Source organism: Macrotis lagotis, chromosome 1 (assembly GCF_037893015.1).
Source record: "Macrotis lagotis isolate mMagLag1 chromosome 1, bilby.v1.9.chrom.fasta, whole genome shotgun sequence".
Classification (NCBI taxonomy): Eukaryota; Metazoa; Chordata; class Mammalia; order Peramelemorphia; family Peramelidae; genus Macrotis; species Macrotis lagotis.
The window spans coordinates 70436129-70456902 of record NC_133658.1 but is presented as its reverse complement, the minus strand read 5'-3'; positions in this window follow the sequence as shown (position 1 = coordinate 70456902).

Here is a 20774-nt window from a genome sequence, read left to right as displayed (position 1 = left end):
CTGGTTATGGACTATATTATCTCCAACCAAAGGAAGAAAAACAAAAACACCTTTTTAATGTATATCAAATTACTTCCTTTCTCAATGAGGGGGATCTGAGATGAGTGGAAGGGAGAAATTCAGAACTCAAGGTTTTTAAAAAAAGAATGCTGAAATTTGTATTTTCAAGTAACTGGGGAAAATAAAATAAATAATTTTTTAAGTTATAAAATATAAGAAACTTTTGGTTTCTCAGTGACTTTCTGCATATTTCTGCCAAATCCCTAATTTTTTTGCAATGTGTCTCAAGGTGTTGGCATAAAATTTACACTCCCATAATGTCTTTCAGTTCATAAGATTGCACTGAGGATTATCAAATCCTCAGTATTTTAAAAATGAATTAACCAGATTATTCCAGGAAGGATCTGTGTATGTATGTGCAAATATATACAGAAATATTGATTATGTATATGTATATATTCATTCCAGAGCACTACAATAGTCACTCTTGGTTTTTTGTTGTTTTTCTTTTTGTTTGTTCATAAACTATCTGATTCACTGTCTCTAGGCAGTTTTTTGGGGGTTGGTGCTCTATCCACTGTTCCACCTAGCTACCCCCGTCTCTATGCAGTATGTGTAGATGTAAACACACATACATACAAATGTATCCATACATATATGTATATATGGAAAAATATACATTATACTCACAATTCAAGATTATAAACCTACCTTTTCAAGATAAAATGCATACACACACACGCAATGTATACATACTTTAAACATTCATATCTATTCAGGATTTTTGTTTGTTCCTGATAGAATATACTTTTTAGTTAATATAGTTACAACTGTATAATTTTTACCTTAAAATTAAATTTATCTACGTCACCCCTATATCATAATCAGACAACCAAAGAATTCCTCCCAACATAACCTCTTGAAATAAGAAGAGTTTATGTCAGTATGTCCCTTTCCTTTTTGAATATGAAGAAAATAAAGTACTTGAGATTAAGAGTTTTGTAGGGCAATACTACATGACACAATCTAAGTTAAAAATTAAATGCAGATCAAATCACGTTGTTGGAAAAAATCTAATGTTCTATCACATATATGTATACACATACATGCAGTCTACATACAAATATTGCAGAAAATCAAAAGTACAACTTTTAAACATCCTTATAGATTATAATACAATAAAAAGAGATTAAGTTCAGAAAGCATAAGGATACTAACAGAAACAAGATATCTATCAAGGATCTACTATGTTTCAGGGACAGTAATATGCTCTGGGAATACAAAAAAGACAAAATGGAACAAAACTCAAAACTATTTCCTGTGTTCTAGAAGGGTATTAAAAATGAAGAACTAATAAAAATTCAAAATACAAAGTAATTCAAATAATAGTAATAATAGAAATAATTAATAATTGTGTAAAATAATGATGAAGCTACTTGAATTATACCTAAAATGATCTTCAATGAAGGATTCTTAAGATTCTTAAGCTTAACCAAATAAGAAAATGGAATAGGAAAGTGTCAGTATACAGTTAAAATTTTAATAACTGCAATAAATAGCATGAGAACAACATCAACTATGAAATTTTGAAAACTACATGAGAAATAGAACAGTTAGAATAAAAAATATGGAGATATGATCAACTAAGCTTAAAATTATTTTAAAAGAAAAATATGATAAAACATTAGCAAAATTAGTGGAGAAAAGAAAAGTAAATTTTAAAAATGAACGAAGTGAAGACACTATCAGAATAATCAAAAAACATATATCAAAACCGACCCTGCACTATCCTGGTTGGTATTCCTAGGGCAAGGGGGAGTACTAGAATAGAGGAACTTTTGGACTCATCAGAGAAGGAACCTTCACCAAAGTCCCAGAGCAGATAAGTTTCCTTAGGGTCCCTCATAACCCAGAGTCTGAGTCAGAAAGTACTAAATATGCCTTTCATTAGATCTTATCACCTTAAAAGAACTAAAAACTTACAGATGCCCAGAACTATCTATGAAAATAGTTACAAAAACTCCAGAAACTTGCAATGGTGTGTCTTCCACCCTGCATTTGGAGAGGAGATCTAATTGAGAGTAATAAAGAGTTATAACTAATTGTGACTGGTCTGAACACTTCTACAAAATGGAAACGGATGGCAAGGGGATTAAAAAAGAGAATCCTACAATAAGTTGTTTAAAAGAAACACATTTAAAGCACAGAGATAACCACAAAATAAAGGTAAAAGACTAGAGCAGAATATATTATACTTTAACTGAAGTGGAAAAACAGGGATAGCAATTCTTATTTCTGACAACGCAAAGACATAAATAGATCTCATTAAAATGATAAGGAAGGAACCTATATCTTCCTAAATGTTAACATAGACAAGGAAATACTATCAGTGCTAAACATATATGCACCAAGTGGTATAGCATCCAAATTCTTAGCAGATAATCTAAGTGAGTTACATGAAGACAGAGAGTGCAAAATGATATTGGTGGGAGACCTTAACCTCTTTGAATCAGAAATTGATAAATCTATCAACAAAATAAACCAGAAGGAAGTTAAGGAGGTGAATATCATTTCAGATAAGTTAGATATTACAGACCTCTAGAGAATATTGAATAGTGATAGAAGAGAATATAGCTTTTCCTCAACAACACGTGGCATTTACACAAAAATTCACCATGTATTAGACATACAAATCACATGATCAAATGCAGAAAGGCAGAAATATTAAATGTATTCTTTCAGATTATAATGCCATAAAATCATGTGTAATAAAGGATTATGGAAAGATAAATCAAATATTAATTGGAAATTTCCAGAAAATTTATGAGTGGAAATTTTATTTCTTTAAATTCTAACATGAATAAAATTCAGAAAGAGGAGTTCAATGAATTGGGAATACAACTAAAATAGGTATAAAAAGAGCAAATTACAAATGTCCAATTATATACCATATTAGAAATTCTGAAAATCAAAGGATAGATCAATGAAATTGCAAGTAAGAAAACAATTGAAATAATAAATAAAACTGATTTGGTTGTTCAAAAATGAATAAAATAAATAAACATTTGGTTAATTTGATTAAAAAAAGATCAAATTACCAGTATCAAGCATGATAAAGGTGAATTTGACACACCAATTAGGAAGAATTTAAAGTAATAATTCAAAACATTTTGCTCAACTATATGCCAATAAACCTGAAAAAGTGAAATGGATGAATATTTACAAAAATAGAAATTGTTGAGATTAACAGATGAGAAAATTAAACACAAACAATGCCATTTCAGAAAAACCATAAAAGAAATTGAATAAACCACCAACAAACTCCATAAGAAAAAAATTTCCCAGATAAATGGATTTGCAAGTGAATTCTATCGAGCATTTAAAGACCAGTAACTTCTAATGCTATATAAAGTATTTGAAAAAAAAATAGGTGAAGGAATTCTATGAATTCCTTCTATGACTTCCTGGTAGCTAAATCAGGAAGAGTCAAAACAGAGAAAGAAAATTATAGACCAATTTCCATAATGAATATTGTTGCCAAAATTTTAACAAAAATAGTAACAAAGAGATTACCACAAGTCACCACTAGAATAATACTCTATGATCAGATGGGATTTATACCAGGAATACAGGACAGTTTCAATATTCAGAAAACTATCAGCATAATTGTTCATATCAATAAGAAAACTGAGAGGAATTAGATGATTATTTCAATAATTGCTGAAAAAGCTTTTGATACAATACAGCACCTATTACCATTAACAATACTAGAGAGCATAGCAATAAATGGTTTGTTTTAATGAAGCCATCAGCAAGCATTATATATAATACAAATTAGTAAATAGAATTCCCAGTAGGATCAGGGATGAAACAAGGATACTTGGTTATCACCACTATGATTCTATATTTTATTTTAATTATTAGCTTTAGTAAAAAAAGAAGGAAAAAGAAATTGAAAAAATTATAATAGGCAATGGGGATGTTATACTCTCACTTCATAGAAAATTTGGTGATATTCTTGGACAATACTAGAAAATTAAGTAAGAAATTACTTTCAACCATTGGCAACTTTAACAAAATTGCAGGATATAGAATAAACCCACATAAATCAACAGCATTTCTATATATTATTAACAAAGGCTAGAAGCAAAAGATAGAAAAAGAAGTCCCACTTAAAGTAACTATAGATAATATGGCATACTTGGGGGTCTACCTGTGAAGACAAACTCGATAACTATATGAAAACAATTACAAAATACTTTTCACACAATAGAACTAGATTCAAATAAATGAACAAGTGTAAACTGTTCAAGGTTAATTTGAGCTAATATAATTTTAAAAAATCACAATTCTCCTTAAATTACTTATTCACTGTCATACCAATCAGACTGCTAAAATATAATTTTATTGAGCTAGAAAATAGCAGCAAAATTCATTTGAAGGGAATTAATTATTTTTAAGAAAGAGGAAAGAACATGGTCTAGCCATACAAGATCTAAAAAATATATTAAAAAGTCGTAATCAACAACCTGACTGGTACCGGATACAAAATTGATTAGTGGACAAATGGGATATATTAGAAACAAGGGAAACAGTAGTCAGTAACTTTAATAATGTATTCTTTGAGAAATCCAAAGTCTACAGCTTCTGGGATCAGAACTCACTTGAAAAAAAAAACCTCCTGGCAAACTAGAAAATACGAATGCAGAAATGAGGCATTGACCAACATGTCACAACCTATACTAAGATTAGGTCAAAATGTGAGCAGGATTTGTCCATAAAAAGAAGTACTATAAGTCAGTTAGAAGAACAAGAAATAGTTACCTGCCAGATTGATACAAAGAAAAGCAATTTATGACCAAACAAGCGATAGAGAAGATTGCAAAATGCAAAATGGATAAATTTGATTACATTAAATTGAAACATTTTTGCATAATGAAACCATTGTAACCAAGATTTAAAGAAATGCAGTTAAGTTTGGACACAATTTTTATAGCTTCTGTTTCTGATAAAGCCTCATTTCTAAAATATATAGAGGGGACAGCTAGGTGGCACAGTGGATAAAGCACTAGCCCTGGAGTCAGGAGTATCTGAGTTCAAATCTGACCTCAGACAGTTAATAATTACCTAATTATGTGAACTTGGGCAAGCCACTTTACCTCATTTGCCCTGAAAAAACTTAAAAATAAAATAAAATATATAGAGAACTGACTATAAGGATTCAAAATCATTGACCAATTGAGAAGTGATCAAGTCATGTGAACAGGCACTTTTCAGATCAAGAAATTGAATGTCTCTAGTCATAAGAAAAAAATGGTCTAAATCATGCTGAGAAATGCAAATTAAAGCAACTCTGAGATACTGCTCCTATCAGATTGGCCAATAAGAAAAAAAAACAGAAAATGATCAATGTTGGAAGATATAAAACTGGAACACTAATGCATTATTGGTAGAGTTGTGTTCTGGAGAGGAGTTTGGAACTATGTCCAAATGGCATCTGTGCATATCATCACTATGTCTATATTCCAAAGAGATTATAGGAAAAGGTAAAAAGTGCACTTGCACAAAAAATATTTTTAGCAGTTCTTTTTGTAAAGAATTGGAGTTTGAGGTGATGCCCATAAATTGGAGAATGACTCATCAAAATATGGTATATGAATGTGATGTAGTATTATTATTCCATAAGAAATCATGAATTTGTAAACTTCAGTAAAACTTGGAAAGACTTACATGAAATGAGGTTGAGTGAAGTGAGCAGAACCAGAAGAATGTTGTACACATTAACAGCATATTGTATGATGATCAGCTGCTGTGTACTCCCTCCTCTTAGCAGAACAATAATCAAAGACAATTCTACAGAACTTATGATGGAAAATACTATCCACATCCTATGAAAAAACTTTGGAGTCTGAATGGAGATCAAAATATAATATTTTTAATTTTCAAAATTTGTTTTATGCTTTGTGCATTTTTCCTCTCAATTTTTTTCCTTTTTTATTTGATTCTTCTTTCACACTAGGATTACTATGGAATTGTGCTAATATAGGTATACATGTATAGCCTATATTAGATTACTCTCTGCCTAAGTGGGGGAGGATGCAGAGAGGGAGGTAGAAAAATGTGGAACTCAAAACTTTACCAAAGAAATGATTGTTGAAAATGATCTTTTCATGTAGTTTACTAATTTTAAAGAAAATCAGACAAATTGGTAGAAGAAAAATTGGAAGGGGACATGGAAGTTATGGAAAACAAAATCATGAAAAAAATAATTAACAGCTTAGTAAAGGAGACCCCAACAATACTGATGAAAATAACAACATTAAAAATAGGCCAAATAATGAAAGAGTTACAAAAATCCAATGGTCAGAAGAACCACAATTTTTCAAATGGGAAATAAATTCACTGAAGAAAATAACACCTTAAAAAAGTAGAATTGTCAGTTGGAAAAGGAAAACAAAAATCTACCACTCCCTCTCCCAACCAACCAAAATCTTTGCCCCTGGAGTATCTTAGGTGTTTGACTGTCCCAGACATGGTATTGCTTGTGAAAAGAAGAAGATTCTGTCACAACAGAAAAAAATGTCAAAAAAGAAGTTGGACAGGAAGAAAAGTAAAGAAACAAGGACATGAGCAGAAGGCTACTGCTAAGGCTGCTTTGATTTATACTGCTGATTCTGAAGGACAATAAAAACATAATCCAATGCCTTCCAACATCACTTTGAGAGAAAACATTCTAATATTCCATGTACTCCATAACTGACTGATATTCAGGCATAAAGTTGTTGAGGTGAATTCATGGATTCAAGTCTTTTAATATCTCAGACCTTAGGTAACAATTCTGCAGCTACTTTCCTAACAGGAAAAAAATACAGGGGCTAGAGAAGCACTCATTTTTATGCTATTCTCTTTTGAGCTTCATGGAAAGACAATTATGTACAAAAAAATAGCTTAGCCTGATTTGAATATCTTGGATATCAGTGGATTCTTATTTAAAATAATTCATTTAATAAAGCAATGTTTCAATAAAATAACATTTAATAAAATAATTTTTAATAAAGTAACTTTGATTTTACATCACATGATAAACACGTATGGAAGTTGTTTCAGATTTATGCTCTGCCTTAAAATCTAATGAAGACATTGGCTAAAATTGAAATTGTTTTGTCTCTCCCCTCTTTCTCATCAAGTTTTTGATTATTCAAACTAAAGGAAACATTCATTATTTGTATTCCTTTCATATTATTTTAGGTAGACAAAAAATAAAAGAAAATGATTAAATGCTGTCATAAACTTGATTAATATTTCAAATTATAGGGTACTTTAGAAAACTTCTTTATAATTAGGTGTCATTTCCATTTCTTCAGTTGTGCCTATATTGGGTTTGTCAATATCGAAAAAATAGTTAAGACAAGTTTTGAGAAGGGAAATGCAAATTTGACAAAATAATCCTCTTCTTGTGGACCATGAATTGAACACAAATTAAATTTAAAGAAGAATTTAAAAGTATTTGACAAATGATTGAAGGAATTGAATTTTCTCTTGTGAAAAATAAGATTCTGAAATATATATATATATATATATATATATATATATATATATATATATATATATATATATATAATCTGCTGTAATAAAAGAAGCAAAAAATTATTTAACTAGATAAGATTAAGCTTGGAAAATATATAACCATAAACTAGTCTATCTTTATTCTATAATATCTCATTCAGAATTATTATAGATGATTTTAAATAAATATTTGCCAATATAAATAGAAAGTGAATTAGTATAAAATGAGGCAGTTTTGTCACTAGTAAATATTATCAATAGAAAGACTGGAAAGGCTTATTTAAACTAAATACCCATGTGAGTATCATTGTCTATAAGAGTGTATTTTTGTATAAATTTTTAAACTCTCAAAGACTATGTACATTGAATTTGGACTAAAGGTCTTAGAATTGTTTTATATCCAAAGTCTTATTACTTAGGTTTATTAAGATTATTTAAAGGGAAGACAATTCAAATGAAGTTAAACTGTCCTATGAAGAAAGAGTATGTTTAAGCATTGATGCTTAATAATTTATTTTCTTGAAAACTGCAAGATTGTTTGTTAATTGAGTGCCCTTTATGATTGATTAGATTTTTTAAATTTAATTGGAAGAGCAGTATACTTATATAAACATAGGGAATAGTAGTACACACTAATAGCCTGATATTATAGATACCAGATCATATTCTTCATTAATTGTCACTGCAGATTCTTCCTTCAGCTTTGGATTATATTTTACATTATATAGAGTGTTATGGTTTAAAATGAGTTTTAAGGGAAACAGCTGATGATCTGAATGAGGTAGTTCAAAAGAAAACTCTTACCATTCACCTGACCAAACGAAAACCTTTTAGTATCCTTTTTCTTCACATGTTAAATGACTATTGGTTATAAGATGTCTTCATATTGATTTACTGGGATGCTAAAATTCTGAATTTATTCAATTTATGGCTATTATTCTTATTAATTAATTAATTTCAGTTAAAATGTATGGTATTCTGAGTATATATATATATATATATATATATATATATGTACATATATATATATATTTCAATGTTTGGTGAAGTTTTATGTTTAAAATTCATTATCTTTGAATTTTGATTTTTCTTTCAGTTGTGTAAATAATTACACATATATATTTTCACTTTTATTTCATGTTCCCCAAATTTTTAAACACAAAAGGTAATTTTCAGCATTCAATCATTTACAAGTTTATGAGCTCCACACATTTTTACTATCCTTCCTTCCCTCCTTCTTCCCCATGGCAGTAAACAATCTGTTAAAAATTGGATATGTACAATTGTGTTTACTATACTTCCATATAAGTCATGGTGTGAAAGAGGAATTAGAACTAAGGAAAAAAATAGAAAGGAATAAAAACAAAAAGTTCTTTTTAAAAAAGTGGTATACTTAAATACTATGCTTTGTTCTGTAATTCAGACTTCATTTTTTTGGATGTAGATGTCATTTTCAATAAAGTGCCTCAGGATTGTCTTTGATCACTGAACTTCTGACAGAAACTGCATCCATTATAGTTGATCCATCTCATAATGTTGATGCTAATTTAATTTCTTTAATTGTTTGGACTTTATGAGTGAGAAATGTTTTGTAATTGTATTTATATAATTTCTTAGTTTGTCTTGGAAAGTATATTTCCAAGAATTTTAAGTTATTCACAATTATGCTGAGTGAGATGAGCAGAAACAGAACATTGTACACCCTAACAGCCACTTGGGAGTAATGATAAAACTTAATGGATGTGCTCATACCAACAGGGCAACAATCAGGCACAATTTTGGGGTGTCTGTAATGGAAAATGCCAGCTGTATCCTGAGAAAGAATTGTGTAGTTTGAACGAAGACCAAGGACTATTACCTTTAATTTAAAAAAAAAAGTTGTCTTATTATGTAATTCTGCTATATCTCATACTATATGTTTCTTCCTTCTGGATATGATTTCTCTCTCATCACTTCAACTTAGACCAATCCATACTATTGGAATGATGTAAAAACCAGCAAACTGCCTTCTGTGGGGTGTGGGGAAAGGGATGCAAGTTTTGGGGAAAAATTATAAAACTCAAAGTAAATAAAACCTTTCTAAAAAATGGAGTTTCTCTTTCTATTTCTTGTTATGGGATTTTGTTGGTCATATATAGAAATACTGATGATATATTTATATATATATAATATGTAAAAATACATATGGGATTATTTTAAATGCTGCCACTTTGTCAAGTTTTTGAATTATTTCAAATGTTTTTACTTGATTTTCTAGAGTTTTCTAAGTATAGATCTTATTATCTGCAAAGAGTGAAAGTTTTCTGTCCTTATTGTCTCGGGTAATTCTTTCAATTCCAATTTTTTTTTATCGCTAAAGCTAGTATTTTATTTTTTTATAAATATTTTATGTTTTCCAATTATAGACAATAGTAGTTTCTACCCATCATTTTTGTAAAAAATAAATTTTATGAATTAAAATGAATTTTACATTTTTCCCCATCCTCTCTTCCCTTCCCTCGCCCTCACAGAAGGCTGTCTGATAATCTTTACATTATTTCCATGTTATACATTGATCAAAATTGAATGTGTTGAGATAAAAATCTTACCCTTGAGGAAAAAATAAAATATTAGAGAGATAGCAAAATTTTGTGATACATAAGACATTTTTTTTTAAATTGAATGTCTTTGATCTTTGTTTAAACTACACAGTCATTCTCTGGATTCAGATGGTATTCTTTGTCATAGATACACACAAATTTTCCCTGATTATTGCCCTGATGGAATGAGGAAGTCCATTAAGTTTGATCTTCACACCCATGTTGCTGTTATGGTGTACAATGATCTTCTGGTTCTGCTCATTTTGCTCGGCATAAATTCATGCAAGTCTTTCCAGGCTTCTCTAAAATCCCATCCCTCCTGGTTTCTAATAGGACAATAGTGTTCCATAATGTACATACCAGAATTTGTTCAGCCATTCCCCAATTGATGGACATTCACTTGATTTCTAATTCTTTGCTATCACAAACAGAGCTGCTATGAATATTTTTGTACAAGTGGTGTTTTTTACCCTTTTTCATGATCTCTTCAGTGTGTGGACCCAGCAGAGGTATTGTTAAATGGTATACACAATTTCATTGTTCTCACAAAGGTTATATTAGTTCACAACTTCACCAACAAGGTATTAGTGTCCCAGACTTCCCACATCCCTTCCAACATTGATCATTGTCCTTTCTGCTCATATTGGCCAATCTGGGAGGTGTGAGGTGGTACATCAGAGATGCTTCAATTTGCATTTTTCTAATCCTTAATAATTTAGAGGAATTTTTCATATGACTGTGGGTAGTTTTTATTTCCTCATCTGTAAATTGCCTTTGAATATCCTTTGATCATTAGTCATTTGGGAAATGGCTTGGTTTTTTTTTTTTAATTTGATTCAGTTCTCTTTATATTTTAAAAATGAGTCCTTTGTCATAGTTGTAATAATTGTTTCCCAGTTTACTACATTTCTTTTGATCTTGGTTACAGTGGTTTTCTTTGTGCAAAAGCTTTTTAATTTAATGTAATAAAAATTATCTTCTTTGTTTTTAATGATGTTCTCCATCTCTTCCTTTGTCATAAATTGCTTCTTTTTCCATAGATCTGACAGGGGACCTATTTCTTGATCTCCTAGTTTGTAAAGCTAGCATTTCTAATAAAATATTAAATAATAGTAGTGATAATGGGCACCCTTAGTTCACCCCAATCTTATTGAAAATGTACTAGTTTATCCTCATTACATATAATGCTTGTTGACTATTTAAGAGGGAAACTGTTTATTATTTTAAGGAAAACTCCACTTAATCCTAATAATTTCCAGTGTTTTTTTAATTTATTTTTTATTCTCATTTTGTACAAATGTTTTTTTACATTAATAAAATATTCTTGTTTACAGGTAAACAAAATACCCCTCCTCCCATGAATATAGATAGACTTGCTTGGGCAAAAAAAGTAAAGGGGAGAGAAAAAAATTAAAATTAAAAAAATAATAGTAGTAATTGTAGGTATAGACAGGTGGCACAATGGACAAAACACCAGCCCTGGAGCCACGAGCACCCGAGTCCATATCCAGCCTCATAAACCCAATAATCACCCAGCCATGTGGCATGCAAGCCACCTAATCCCCACTGCCCTGCAAAAACCAAAAAGAAGAAAAAAAAAGACCCTAAATAAAATAAAATAGTAATAATAGTAGGGGTGGCTGGGTGGCAGACAGAGCATTGGCCCTTGAGCCAGGAGCACCTGGGTACAAATCCAGCCCCAGACACCCAAAGATCAGCCTGCTATGTGGCCCCAGGCAGGCCACCCAGCCCCACTTGCCCTGCACCCTCCCTTAAACAATAACAATAAAAAATGTGCTTCAGTCTTTGCTCCAACACCAACAACTCTGTCATGGGTGGATCACATTTTTTATGATGAGTCCATCACAAAAGTTACTTCCATATTTTTCCAATGTTGCCATTGCTGATCACAACTCCCTCCTTTCTTATTTCTCCACTACCATGTACTATATTTTCTCTCTCCTTTCACTCTGACTCTGCTGTAGGGTTGCTGAGTGGCACAGCAGACAGATCCCTGTTCCTGGGGCCAAGAAGCCCTGAGCCCCCATACCACCCCTTAGGCCCAGAATCCACCTGGCCCTATGGTCTTGGGCAGGCCTTCCAATCCCAGCCACTTGCAAGAAGTAAGAAAGAAAATGTGTTATATCTGACCATTCTCCCCGCATGGTCCATCCTCTCCTCCTTTATTCACATCACCACCCCTTCCCCCTGCCCCCCCCCTCCTTCTTACTCCAGTTGTTTATACCCCATTGAGTATATTTGCTGTTTCCTCTCCTAGCCATCTCTGATGAGAGCAAAGGCTCCCTCATTGCCCCTTGACTCCCCTCTTCCATATCATTGCAATAGATCATTGTAATAAAGAAAAATATTATTATGTGGAATATCTTGGACTATTCCCCCCTCTCCTTTTACTTTCTCCCATTCCATTTCCCTTTTTTTCTATTGACTCCATTTTTACACCATATTTTATCTTCAAATTCAGCTTTCTCCTGTGCTTCAACTATAAAAGCTCCCTCTACCTGTTCTATTAATTGAGAAGGTTCATATGAATATTATCAGTATCATTTTTCCATACATGCAGTTCATCCTCATTAAGTCCCTTCATATTCCCCCCCTGTCCTCTAATCTCCATGCTTCACCTGAGTCCTGTAAATGAAGATCAAACCTTCTGTTCAGCTCTGGCCATTCCAAAAGGAACATTTGAAATTCCCTTGGTTCATTGAAAGTCCATCTTTTTCCCCTGGAAGAGGACATTAAGCCTTGCTGGGTAGTTTATTCTTGGCTGCATTCTAAGCTCTTTTGCCTTCTGGTATATTAAGTTCCAAGCCCTACGAGCTTCCAATGTAGTTGCTGCTAAATCCTGTGTGATCCTGACTGCAGCTCCACGATATTTGAACTGTGTCTTTCTGGCTGCTTGTAATATTTTCTCTTTGACTTGGGAGTTCTGGAACTTGGCTATAATATTCCTAGGGGTTGGTTTTTTGGGATCTCTTTTTCGGGGGGATCAGTGGATTCTCTCCATTTCTATCTTGCCCTCTGCTTCTAGAATATCAGGGCAATTTTCCTGTAGTAATTCTTGGAAAATGATGTCAAGGCTCTTTTCCTGATCATGACTTTCAGGTATTCCAATCATTTTTAAATTATCTTTCCTAAGTCTGTTTTCCATATCAGTTGTTTTTTCAATGAGATATTTCACATTTTCTTCTAATTTTTCATTTTTTGGTTTTGAAGTATTGATTCCTGATTTCTGGTAAATTCATCAATCTCCCTGAATTCTATTCTTTGTCTGAAGGATTTGTTCTCCTCAGAGAGTTTTCTTATCTCTTTTTCCATCTGGTCAATTTTGCTTTTTAAGGCATTCTTCTCCGCAATAACGTTTTGAACTGTTTTATCCATGTGACCTAAGCTGGTTTTTAGCATGGTATTTTCTTCAGCATTTTTTTGGATTTCCTTGACTAAGCTGCTGAGTTCATTTTCATGTTTTCCCTGCATCTCTCTCCTTTCTTTTCCCAGTTTTTCTTCCAACTCCCTCATTTGATTTTCAAAGTCTTTTTTGAGCGCTGTCATAGCCTGAGCCCAATTTCTGTTTTTCTTGGAGTCTTTAGATGCAGGAGCTTGTGCTTCCTCATCTTCAGACTGAGTATTTAGATCCTTCTGGGGCTCATTTGCAAAATATTTCTCAATAGTCTTCCTCTTATTTCTCTGCTTGCTCATTTTCCCAGCCTGGTCCTGGTTTTGGTGTGCTTCCTGGGGTTTTGGGACACTCCCACAAGGGTCTGAGTCTGTGAGGCTCTGTCCTCCCTCCTGGTCTGTAAATGACCATAAGCACCTCCCTCTGCCACAGGGCCAAGGTGTGGGGGGCTGTTTTTCTATGGGGGGGCCTAGACTGGGATCAGGATCTGAATGTGGTCAGAGCCCCAGAGTCCTGTTCCAATGGCAGAGGACAGCTCTGCAGTCTCTCTTCACTCCCCTCCCTCAGCTCTATGGGCTCATGCCCTGGGGGCTCCTGCTTACCAGCTCTGCCTGCTTCTGTTTCTGGGTCTGGGCTGCTGAAAGACCAAGCTGCTTGCTGTGTGCCCTGAGGGCTGGGCTCCACGTGCTTGCACTGGCAGAAGTCCCCTGCTGTTCTCCCACTTTGTGCCTGGTGCTCCCCGGGGTGCAGCTCAGGACACTCCCCTGCTGCTGTGAGCTGAGACTCCCAGCGCCCTGGGGCTGCTTCCGGGAGGCTGAAGTTCTTTCTCTCTGGTGGGCCACTGCTCTTTTCCAGGTTACCTTGAGTAGGAGAACTGCCTCGCCGGGTCCCTTTGTGGGTTCTGTCTCTCGAAAGTTTAGTTAGAGTCCTTAGCTTATGAGTTTTATCAGAGAGCTCCTAAGACTGGATCCCTTCTTGTCACCATCTTGGCTCCGCCCCCCCTCCAGTGTTTTTTAATAGGAATTGATGGCGCATTTTAACAAAGATTTTTCAGCATCTTTTCATATAATCATAGGATTTCTATTAATTTTCTTACTGAGTTGGTCAATTATGCTAATTAATATTCTTAATATTAAACTAGCCCTTCATACCTGCCATAAATCCTATATGATCATGGTGTTTTATCCTAGCAATAATTTGTTGCAATCTCTTTGCTAAAATTTTATTTAAAATTTTTACATCAATATTGAAGCTAATAGATCCTACACATTCCTGTCTGTCTTTTTTGTGGTCAAATTGTTTCTTTTTGTCTGCTAATAATATTTTCTCCTTTAGCTGAGAATTTTGAAATTTGTCCAAAATATGCCTTGTTTTAGGAATGTTTATTCTGGAATCTCTTTTTTTTTTGGTATGATTGATGGATACTTGCAAGAACTATTTCATTTTCTAGGATATTAGGGCAGTGTTTCTAACAAATTTCCTGAAAAATATTGTCCAACAATTTAACTCTACTTTATCTTTTACTTTAATTTTTACTTTTACTTTCCTTTTATCAGTATCTTCTTCACATTATTTTCCTTTCCCCTTCCTACTTCCTGTAGGGAAGGACAGATTTTTAAAGACAATTGGAAATGTATATTATTTGGTTTTGGTTGTTGTTTATTTTTATTTTCCATTCAATTTTTATTTTTCCAAATATATGTTATGAAAGTTTTTCAATATTCATCCATATTTCTATGCATATTTTTAAATTAAAAAATTTCCTTCCACCTTCCCTTTCCACTTCCTTTCCCTCAGTGGCAAATGCTTTAATATTGTTCATCCATATTTGTCTTAAGCATGCTTACAGATTATTCATTTTTTGTATGAGGAAATAGGATTACAGGAAAGAAATACATGAGTTTTTTTTAAAGTGAACATAGTATTCATAAGATTCTGAAAGATTATTTGTTTTGTTTTTTTCTTCCTCTGGATGAGTTCTAATAGGGTTGCCCCTAACTCTCTATACTGCTGAAAGGAATTGCATCTGGCAGGACTGATCATCTCACAATGTTTCTGGAAAAATATATATGATTTCCTCATTGTGTCAAATGTGTTGAGAGTAGATTTACTCAGTATTCAAACCCTCTCTTCTTATTTTCTACTATGATAGTCCTTTGTGTTTCTTCATGTGGTATTAAATAAAAACCAGGGGTTTGGTCCCTGGTTTACCACTTGTCTATGGCATTGCTTATGGTTTTTTGAGTGCTGGCAGTTTGATGCCTTCTTTAGGTTTGCCCAACCTAGTCCCACTTCTTTTACTAGTATCCATTGCCTCAAACTTTGCTTTCCAAACTGAAATTGGTACTTTCATTGATGGCCTCCTGTACTACTGGCCTACTGAGCCAATACCTGACCTGTGCTGTAATAAAGTTTCTAGATACCTTCCCAAAGTTTCTAGATACCTTCCCAGCAATGCTTTTTTTTGGGGGGGGGATGTTCTAACTAACTACTGGTTGGAATAATTCTGAGGTAAAATTTCATACTTATTAGATTAACTAGTAGAGCAGAAAAGGAAAAAGAAAACAAAATAAATGTTAAAAGGGATGCGGAAAAATTGAAAGAATAACACACTGTTGATGGAGTTGTAAATTAATTCAAACACTTTGAAGAGCAATTTAGAACTTTACCAATTATACCAACTATACTAACACAACTATACACAACAGTACTACCATTGAGTATTTATCCTAGAAGAGATTATTTTCAAAATTAAAGAGAAAGATGTCTATGTACACAAATATTTATAATTACTCTTTTTCCAGTGACAAGGAATTAGAAATTGATGGGATAAGAAGAGAAAATGAGTTTCTACCCTAAAGAAGCGAACAAGAAAGATGTGAAAATAAGAATTATACTATGAGAAGGCTAGGCATTAGAGGATAAATAACACTATATGAAAAGGCACAGAGACATAATAGAGTAGTCAGAAAGAAGGGAGTCTGCGAGTACTGAGTAAATCTTACTCTTAATAGACTTAGCAAAAAGAGGAAATAACATACATTTCCAATTGAGTTTAAAAAATTATCTTATCCTACAGAGGAAGGAGGGTAGTGGGGGAAGAGGAAAGAAAGGAAAATGAAGGAACTGATAAAAGGGAGGACAAAAGTAAAAGTAAGGGGGCAAAGTAAACTTAAAAACAAAATTTGTTGTGACTTTTTTTCCCTTTGTTCTCAAAGAAGACTGTGACGTCAGGGAGGTGACACCATGACAAACAAGTAAATTGGATTTATGTGAACTGATTGATGCTGTGCAAAGTTACCAACTTCACTTTCTCCTCTGGAGCCATCTGCATCCAATGGCCAGATATGAATCAGGATTACAAGAAATGATCCTAAATGTGAGAGAATCAGGGTTAAGTGATTTGTCCAAGGTCACATAGCTAGTAAGTGTTAAGTGTCTGAGGTTGAATTTGAGCTCCCAACCTCATGATTCAAGAACAATGTTTTATCTACTGCACCACCTATTAGGCTACAGTATAACTCTTCTCCACTTCCTGAAAAAAATAACATTATTTTAAAATAATATATTTTTTAAATGAAAGAGTAGTTAAATAGCACAGTGGCTATATCAATGGGCTTGAAATCAGGAAGACTCATTTTCATGAGTTCAAATTTATTTTCAGACACTAGCTGCGTGAGCCTGTCTTTTAACCCTAGATGCTTTGGTTTTCTCACCTGAAAATGAACTAGAGAAGGAAATGAAAAGCCACTTCACAATCTTTGCTAGGAACACATCACATGGATTGAAAGGAGTTGATCATGAATGAAAATGTGCAAACAAAATGCAAGAGACAATAATAAAAAGGAAATTCTATTCAAAATAATAACAAAATAAATGAAATATTAAGGGATCATTCTATCAAAGCACATACAATAACAATATAGATTCAATTACAAGATATTTCTTTAAGGAATAAATACCAATTTCAATACTGAAAAGGACATTCAGTACTCCTGACTCATCAGGGTCAATTTAATAAAGATGATAATATTGCCAAAGTTAATTTATAATTCAGTGTTATGTAAATCAAATTATCAACAAAATACAGTCTGGAAGTGGATTGAAAAATTACAAAACTCATTTGGGAAAAAAAGTATAACATCAAAGGAAACAATGTTGCAGAGGTGACGGGGGTGGGGGGGGTGGGGGGGGGGTGGGTGGGGGGGGTGGATTATCCTAAGACTTTATACTCTATCTCAAGGTAGCATTTACCAAAAGAATTTGAAACTAGCTTAAATGACAGATTTCATTCAATAGCATAGATTAAATGAAAGATAGTCAAAAACAATGGAACTTTATATTCTTGTGTTTAGTAGACTGGGAAACATTCCTTTGTAGAGGAAGAAGATCTATGGGATTCAGACTCTCCAATATTTTCAGTCTCTTTCTATGCATTAACCATTTTTGCTGATTTTTAAAATTCATCTTTTTAAATTTTTATTTCATATATGTAATAGGATGCTAAAGGATATATTTTCTTTCATCTCTTCACCCCACCCATATCCATACTCCTGATTTTAGGCACTTTTAGTGACTTGATATCATGCCTAGAAACTTATCTCTCCCAATATTTTTCGACTGACTTTCTTCATGTTCCTAGTTAAAATTTCAAACTATAGAAAGAATTTCCTTATCCCTTTTGAGTAATACTCTCTTCCCTCAGTTGATACTTTCCAATTTACCCACTCCATAGCTCTTTGTTTATGGCTGTTTTCTTTTTGTTTCCTCCCATTATATTATGAACTCTTTGAAAAATAGAAATGTCATTCATATTTCTTTGTATTCCCAGGGCATTGTGCAATATAATACCTATAGTTTGATTTATGTTTACTGATGCAGACCTGATTAAAAAATAATTAAGATGCAAGTCTCTTTACACATCTCAGAAATAGTTTATGAAGAAGACTTTAAGTACAAGATAAATTTATATAAATAGAATCCATGATTTTCTTGCTATAGATTGGCCTCTGATGAAAATTCTTTTCTATTCATCCAGGTTTGCATGCTAATTTCAACTTACAATCTTAGAGAATTTCCTATAGCATCAGGAGGCAAGTGACTTACATAAAGGTTCACATACAAACAGTTCACAATAACCTTCTGTAACCTTAGTCCAGATTTGCCCTCAAATATTCTTGTCTCCAAGGCTTTCTTTGTTCCCTACACTATTGAACAATGTTAAAAAAGAAAGGCCACAAAAAGTTGTACAAATAAATTCCTTTAAAGCTCTTTTTGCTCTTCTCTTGAATAGAGCAATAGTTCACAGAAATGTCTTGTTTTCCTCCTTCCAGCTCTCTTTTCTCTTCCCTGGAAACCAACTTCTAAAAGGAAGAACAACAAAAATCCAGCTTTAATGTTTTTTACTTGAAGCTGACTTGTTGAGACAAACAACAGGAGTGCTTAAGATAGATAATAATTTTTAACCTAATTAAATTCCCATTCATTGGAATATTTGTTGGTGTGTATCTTTTACAACATGGATTTGTATACTTTTATTATCCCTTCCTTTTAATCCTTTCCCCAAAAAAGAATTATAGAAATGAAAATAAATAAAATCTTCCAAATAAATAGGTATGGTCAAGAAAGGTCAATTCCCATATTGGCCATTTTCATAACATATGTCCTATTCTGTGTTTATATTCCTTGACTAAATGGGAATGGAGTTTTTTCCAATTCATTATGGTTTATCATTTTATTGATAAGAATTTAAGATATTCCCTGTTTTAATATTTCTTTTCATTGAAAGAATGTTTTTTGTGGAATAGTGAATTTGAAGTGATTTAAAGGTTTCCTTTAAATGATTTCAACTAGTTCTCAAATAGTTTGTCAAAAACTATTTTGCTTACTCTTTCAAGCTATCATTGTAGTTCTGTGCATTTTCTTCAAAAGGCATTGAGAGGGGCGATTAGGTGGCATTGGGGATAAAGCACCGGCCTTGGAGTCAGGAGTACCTGGGTTCAAATTCCTTTCTCAGATACTTAATAATTACTTAGCTATGTGGCCTTGGGCAAGCCACTTAAACCCATTTGCCTTGCAAAAACCTAAAAAAAAGGCATTGAGAAATACTGATTAATAAATTATCAATAGTTAATTAACATCTATTGTGTGTCAGTGTGCTAAGCATTAGGGATGCAAAAAGAAATCCCTTGCCCTCAAGAGCTTATGAATCAATTATGGAAGACAATACATAAAAGGTAGTTGCATATGGGTCATGGCAGGGACAATTAGAGAAGTACAGAGGTGAGAAATGAGGAGATGTCTGAAATATATTCTCTTCCAATGTGAGCTTTAAGGATCATCACATCATACTGCAATCAGAGAGACAGATATAACTGATAAGGTAGTTTGCAAAGGAACATAAGATCTTACACGTTGTGAAATGCTGATTAAAATAATTAATTACTTTCTGGGTCATAGTTGAAAATCATTCCAAGAAATATCAATGTACAACTGCTGGGTGATCAAACAATTATGTCTGCTACACATCTTTTGCATCTTAATAACTGTTTTCTTTTATTGTTTTAGCAAATCTACTACATAAAGTGGCATGACATTATCTATCACTTTTGTATGAGAGGAAAGAGCTCAATAATCCAGATGTAAATATATAGCTATTAGAACCTTCTGAAAATATATATCATTATCTCTCATATCTTGAAGTAAAGTGATATAATGTATAAAAAACACTGAATTTTCTTTCAGTAGAACTAAACTAAACTGAAGTAATATTGCTGTATTACTCTGGTTAGGTTGCTTAATCATTTTATGCCTCAATTTTCTCACCTTTTAAATGAACAGGTTGGACATGATAAAAGGGAACTTCAGCTCTAAATCCCCTTCCAGCTCTAAATCAATGATTCTTTGACCCTTTTGTATGATCCCCTTATCCTGACTGTTGAATTGTACTAGATACAACCATAGAAGACAAGCAAGGGTAGATAAATATATAAAAGGACCTACTGATATTTGCTTGAAGATATAATGCCCTGTATGAAAAAAAAAAAACCTCAATAAAGCTAAGAATTCCAGAAATAACTTGTAAACTTAACAGGCACTTTCCTCAACATTCCCTTTCTCACTTTTTAATTTAATGAAACATCACTTTTTTTTTTAGTTTTTGCAAGGCAATGGGGTTAAGTGGCTTGACCAAGGCCATACGGCTAGGTAATTATTAC